At 49.8% G+C, this 6,342-nt stretch overlaps 1 pseudogene; it reads right to left on the minus strand.

Moving 5' to 3' along the window:
• Positions 1-1,646: 1,646 nt before the first annotated feature.
• LOC101721677 (olfactory receptor 2Z1-like) lies at positions 1,647-6,118 on the minus strand (annotated as a pseudogene).
• Positions 6,119-6,342: the final 224 nt, after the last annotated feature.

Consider the following 6,342-nt stretch of genomic DNA (forward strand, 5'->3'; position numbering starts at 1 on the left):
GAGTATGGAGTTTGTTTTTCAAAAGGAAAATATTCTAAAGCTCTGTTTCAGAACAAAGAGTATACAGTTAACACTACTGTATTGTACACTTAAAAATTACTAAAATGGTATGGAATGAGTGTATGTGTGTGTGTTTAAGCAACACAACTGTTATGACCTGTGTCTAGATGTCCTCCCAAAGCCTTATGTGGACATAGCTGGATCTAGAGTAGGTAATGCTGGGATTAAGTGTATAATGATAGAATTAAGGGCGTGTGATTTGGTATAGCATATAGTCCTGGGTGTGGATAATGGAAAGGCCCACCCTGGGTGTGGGTGGCACCACCAAAGGGCAGATAGCCTGGAAGGGATAAAAGAGAGAAGTAGGCCACTGCTTCTGCTGCTGCTTGCTACTACTACACTGCTTTGCTGCCTTCTGCCTGCCCTGCCTTCCCATGGACTGTTTCTCCTCTGTGATGCCCCTCTGCTGTGCCACCCTGCCTTGGAGCCAGCTGACTATGGACTGAAACCTCTACAAACTATGAGCTTCAATAAACCTTTTCTCCTTTAACTTTGGGTGTGAGGTATTTTGTCTCAGAAATGATAAAAGTTACTAAGATAACAACAATAGTAAAACTACTCCTTTACACTACAACCTTTATTCTTTGTGTAGATTTACCAGTCACTTGGTCACTTTTGGTTATTCATCAAGTGTTTTGACCCTTGGTTCAAAACTTCTATATACTGTGAAGAACTTTTGCAATGATAAAAATGTTTTACATCTATACTGCAGTGTGTTGAATGGTGGCTGTAAATCTATGTCCATGGCCTGATACCCAGAACCTGTGAATATTGTCTTATGTGGCAAAATATATGATTAAGTTAAAGACCTTGAGGGAGAATTGATCTTGGATTATGCAGGTGGACTCCAAGTGCAATCACATGACTACTCATAATAGGGAAGCAGAGGGAGGTTTCAGACAGAGGACAAAACACAAAGAAGAGCAGGCCAGATGCCCAGGACCACAGAGATTGGCGTGGTGAGGCTGCAAGCGAGCCAAGGAAAGGTAGATCCTAAAGGGCCTGAGAGCCACGGAAATGTTTGCATATTTTCTGTGGGCAATGGGAGGGCACTGCGGGATATTGAGCAAGTAAATTATAGTATTTTGTTTGATTTTTATAGAGGTTACATAGATATAGCCTTTGTATTTGATCTTTGATTTTTTTCAAAGTCTGTATATATATGTGGCTGTGGATAATCATAGATTATAACAGTCATTGTACTTGAATATGTTTGTAGGAAAAGTTATTCGATATACAAGGATATACAAGATACACCTGTAATTACTGTAGGTCCTCTGCAGCCTGTAACACAGGGTTTCACAGAACAGGACTTGTGCAGGGGGCTGGTGAAGGAGGTCGAGCGTTCCCACCTGTGGCGTGTGGCAGACAGACAGACAGACTGGCACGCACCCGAAGAGGGCAAGAGGCATGGGACAAAGGTATAGTCAGGCACGGTGGAGGCGCACCTGGGTCGAGTGGAAGGCAGATACTGGTGAGTCAGTGAGGGGAAGAGGGCAGCCTGCTGAGAAGGGTCACAAATGCCGACCAAAATGTCCTCTCTCTTTTTTAAAAACTAACTTTATTGGTACATTGATCACATTCATCACTGCGAATTTGTATCTGGACATGATATATCTCAGTTCTTGTTTTTTCCCATTCCCCTGTCCTCCCTTCTACCCCTCCTCTAGGCCAGGGTGGGAGCTTTGTTAGGCTTTGGAGTTGGAGGTTAAGGTGCTAGGGTTTGTTGTGAGAATGAAAGCATGAAGCATTGCAAAGTGTTTTTTTAATTGTGGTAAAATATACATAGTATAAAGTTCGCCATTTCAATGTGCACACCCAGGTGGCTGTAAAATCACAGCACTGTGCAACAAGTGTGTTCGGGGACTCACTCTTCCCTCCTCCCTCCTTGCCTTCCTCTTCCTGCTTTCCTGCCTGTAAGCTTCCCCTCTCTCTTCTGCATTTCTTCTTTTGTTTGCTACTTATCCAGAAACCAGGTTCAGAGGCAGGCACTGTAGGAAATTTGTGGACAACATAGAGTAGACTCCCTGCTTTCTTGATGCTTATGGGCTCCCGAGGACATAGGCTTAATGGAAGCACTGAGGTCTTGGGAAGAGATGGGGACTTGTGAAAAGGAACTTGACATTGTTTGGGAGGTGTGAGATGGCTTCCTTGAAAGCACAATACTTAACAACAAGGAAGGAAAGATGTACAGGAGTCATCTAAGCACGGATGACAGGCACCATGCCACGGAGAGCAAAGCCCCGCTAACGCGCTGGAGGCAAGAAGGTGCGAGGGGCAGAATGGCACGGTGCGAGAGGAGCCCAAGCAAGCTGAGCTCCACACGCATTCACGTTCTTTAACATTGTGTTTACATTCTTTAGGTTTTTACAACTTCTTCCCGTGTCAGAGGAAAAACAAAACCACTTGCTCTTGTGGAGCTTGCTGGAGACAGCGAGCAATCGAAGCAATTGGAATGTGTCACGTGGGAGATGCTAATGGACGGGGGAAGCAATGCCAGGTGCTGGTGGTGTTGGAGAGAAGGAGAAGGAGAGGGTCCGTTCATGTATTTAGATTTGTGTTTAGGGACCCTTTTGGAGAAATCTTGGAAATAGGCTGCGGATATGTAGGTACAGATAGGGCCAGAAAAGGCCCGGTCTGGGATTTCCTGCATCATCCAGGGAGAGGATCTTTGGGCCATGCTGGTGGCAGCAGTTACCCCGTGAAGTTCTCCTCGCAGAAAGGAAGGTGTCAAGCGCCGAGGGCCCGGTGAGGGACTGGATGTGGGTGCTAAGGGGAATCATTCACCTTTGGGACATTCACTCAGTGGCCAACCCTGGAAGAGGCTCAGGCTTGAGGGTGGGATCATGACTTTGCTTCCTGCCACGATGGATTTGCATCCCTCCGTGGGGGCGTCAAGGTGGAGATGGGGCCGGTCAGGAGCGTGGGGAGGTGTCCGGCTGCCCTGAAAACGCGTGGCCGGCTTGGGTGTCGGGTGGTGTCGGGACACTGCACAGGGGACTGAGGGAAGTGTCTAGGACCAGGTGTGGCACTTTTATCACCCCTTGGGGAGGGCCGGACCAGAAGTAGGAGGAAGAACAGGCACATGGTGGGGCTGTCCAGGAGAGAGAGATCGACAAGAAGGAGAACCTAGAAATACGACCGACCCGGTTGGGAGTAAGTGGTAAAATGCTTTCCAGATTTACCCCTCCTCTAACAGCATTTACTGGTTGGCTCCCTGGGGCTGAGAACACCGTGTTGGAGCAGCCCAGCCTCTGCCGTCCTGGTCGTCACCTTCCCATGGGACTAAGGAGCCACCCCACACACAGAGTGCGTAGAGGAAGATGGTGGGATGCGGGTGATCACTGCAGCTGTCTCTGGCCGCTCACGCTGGAGCAGTGCCTAGGTGAAGGGAAGGAGAAAGCCACGCAGATGTGGGGAAGCCCTCGGCCTGGGAGACTGCACTGGAACCCAAGGGAAGGCTGTGCTTAGGACTGTGGAGCAGCAGCCAGGAGGACAGAATGCTGGAGAAGGGGGAAGGGAAGGGGTGGACAGAGGAGACGGGAGGCACCAGGGGTGGAGGGCTGCGGGACCTTTGGCTTTTACCAGAGGCACGAAGGGGCATCCAGTGATTCTGACGATGGGTTATTACTGCATTCTACAAAGAAGGTGAACAGGAAGTGGGCCTGGGGTCTGTTGCAGCGTGGGGAGTGAGGAGTGGAGTCAGTCCAGGCAGCTTCTGAAGAAGAAGGGCAGCAGCTGGAGGGGAGGGAAGGGTTTCTCCTTTCACGTCTCTGCATGTGGAGTTGGGCCTTGACTTCCTGTCCCAGGAGGGACCCCAGCGAGCACCTTCTGCAGCAGACCTGCTCCCTTGGCCTCTGCCCCAGTGCGTACAGCTCAACTAAGAGCTCGGCTCTGTGTCTCCCGGCCCTCTCTCCTGGGTTTAGGCATTTCTTTTGACTCCACGCTTTCCTATTGCCTTCCGCAGTGCCGCCACTGCAACTTCCTTGTTCCTGAGGCTGGAGATGACAGGGTTGAGCCGGGAGTGAGGACGGTTTAAAAGACAGGCGCCCCGTCCTTGTGGCCAGGAGAGTGGTAGGAGGCAGGGATCGTGTCAGTGTAGACGAGGGGCCCATAGAAGAGGCTGACGACGGTCAGGTGGGAGGAACGCGAGGCCAAGGCCTGCTGCCGCCCTCCCCCGGGTGCCTGCGGAGCACGGCCGCCAGGACGAGGGCACAGGGGCAGTGATGAAGGTGATGGGCACCGGGAGGACGATCACACCTGTCACGAGCAGCACCTGCTCATAGGTCTCTGTGTGGGTGCAGGCCAGCACCAGCAGGGAGGGCGCCTCGCAGAAGAAGTGGGCGACCTGCCGAGAGCCGCATAGGGGAAGCACAGCGTCAGCGAGGTCTGGGTGGAGGCGTTGAGGAGCCGCCCAGCCAGGAGGCGCCCACCATGAGCAGGCAGGCCTGGCGGCTCAAGAGCACCGGGTAGCGCAGCGGGCTGCAGACGGCCACGTAGCGGTCATAGGCCATGAGGACAGCAGCAGGCACTCGGCTGTCCTCAGGAACAGGAGGAAAAACATCTGCGACCCACAGCCTGTGAAGGAGATGCTTGTCCAGCTGAAGAGGAAGCCCCCCATCATCTTGGGGACAGTGACCGAAGAGAAGAAAACATCCAGAAAGGACAGCTGGCTGAGCAGGAAGTACATGGGCGTGTGCAGCCGGGCGTCGGCCCGGATCAGGAGGACCATGGCCATGTTGCGGGTCATGGCCAGGATGTAGGCCAGCACCACCAGACTGTACAGGAGCAGGATTGTCTGCGTCTGGCTGTTCCCGAAGAGGCTGGTGAGGACGAAGCCCTCGTGCGAGCTGCTCCAGGGCCTTGTGCCCAGCTCCCTGCCCAGGCGCACTGTGGGGAGGGAAGGGAGCCAGCTCACCCAGGGCTCAGAAGCATTCCCTCGGAGATAGGAGGGAGGGAGGTGGGCAAAGGGAGCAGAGGAGAAAAAGCCAGGGAGGCGGAAGGGGCAGCAGAAGTTCTGTGGTGTCGACATTATTTTACAATGAAAAGTTACTACAAAAACATGACATTCCATTTGCCCCAGCTACTCCCCTTCCAGGCATCTTCCCGAAAGAATTACAGACTTCATGTTGCAGTGATGCATGCACACCCTTGTTTATAGCAGCACAACTCATACTGACTGACTCTCAGAAGCGATCTATAAGTCCATCCACAGATGGGTGGATAAAGAGTGGTATTTCACCTGTAGGTAAATGGGTGCCCCTTGAGACCATAAAGTCAAATGAAATAAGCCAGACACACGGCTTAAATATCCCATGGTTTTTCTTATATGAGAAACCCAAAGTATAGATAAATTGAAGAGCAAAATAAAAGATAGATCATAGGAAGTAGAGAGATAGACCTTTTCCTTTGCAAAAGGTGAGGAAACCAACCGATGAAAGAAGGGAGGAAAGGGAGGAGAAGGGGATAAAAAGGATTCAGATGTGTGTCCATGGACTGACTCACCATGAGGAGCATAATCCTGTACTGTGAAGGCGAGCTAATAAAAATTAAATTAAAATTTTAAAATTTAAAAACAGCCAGAGCAGCATTCAGAGGGAAACAGCTCCAAATGTTTGTGTTGGAAAAGAGGAAAAGCTAAAAACCAGTGATCTAAACTTTGTCTCAAAAAGCTGGAAAATGAATAGCTCAGCATAATGCCCCATGTGGCATAGCATATGTACAGTTAATAACATTTTCAGTACTAAGTAAACAAGTACACACAGGAAAGTATTTTTTAAAACTTACGCTTAACCTGAACTAGATCCACAAATGTACAAATTGTATGGCTCCAAGTTCTAATGCACTTGAGGGGCCACGTGGTCACCTCTCTTAGACGGAGGTGACAGGTGCGTCTGTAGCTGGGGCATCCTGTAGCCAGCAGAGCCGTGCAGTTTCACAGGAGCCTGAGATCCGAACTCTGTCTCTGGTCCAGAAGCTGCTGGTATACAGATTCTTGGCAATGTATTATCCTCATCTTTGTACTGTTGCTCTCTCATCTTCCTTTTAGTAGCAGATGAATCTTTTTTAAGTAAGAAAATCCCTTATAAACTTTTTCATAAAGATTGGACTTCACTGTGACACTATAAGGTGCGATTAAAATATATGGTGAATGTTTAAATTTAAAAAGATTTATTGCAGTAACAGAAACATTGCCATTAACCTCCCTCAAAATACCTTCACTTCAAATATTCCTATCTCATGGTCCTCTCTACTTTCTGCAGCAGCTCTGCAGTCCTCTTT

This window comes from Heterocephalus glaber, unplaced genomic scaffold (genome assembly GCF_053883595.1).
Source record: "Heterocephalus glaber isolate CG9 unplaced genomic scaffold, H.glaber_assembly_v1.0 deba00001466, whole genome shotgun sequence".
NCBI classification, from domain to species: domain Eukaryota; kingdom Metazoa; phylum Chordata; class Mammalia; order Rodentia; family Bathyergidae; genus Heterocephalus; species Heterocephalus glaber.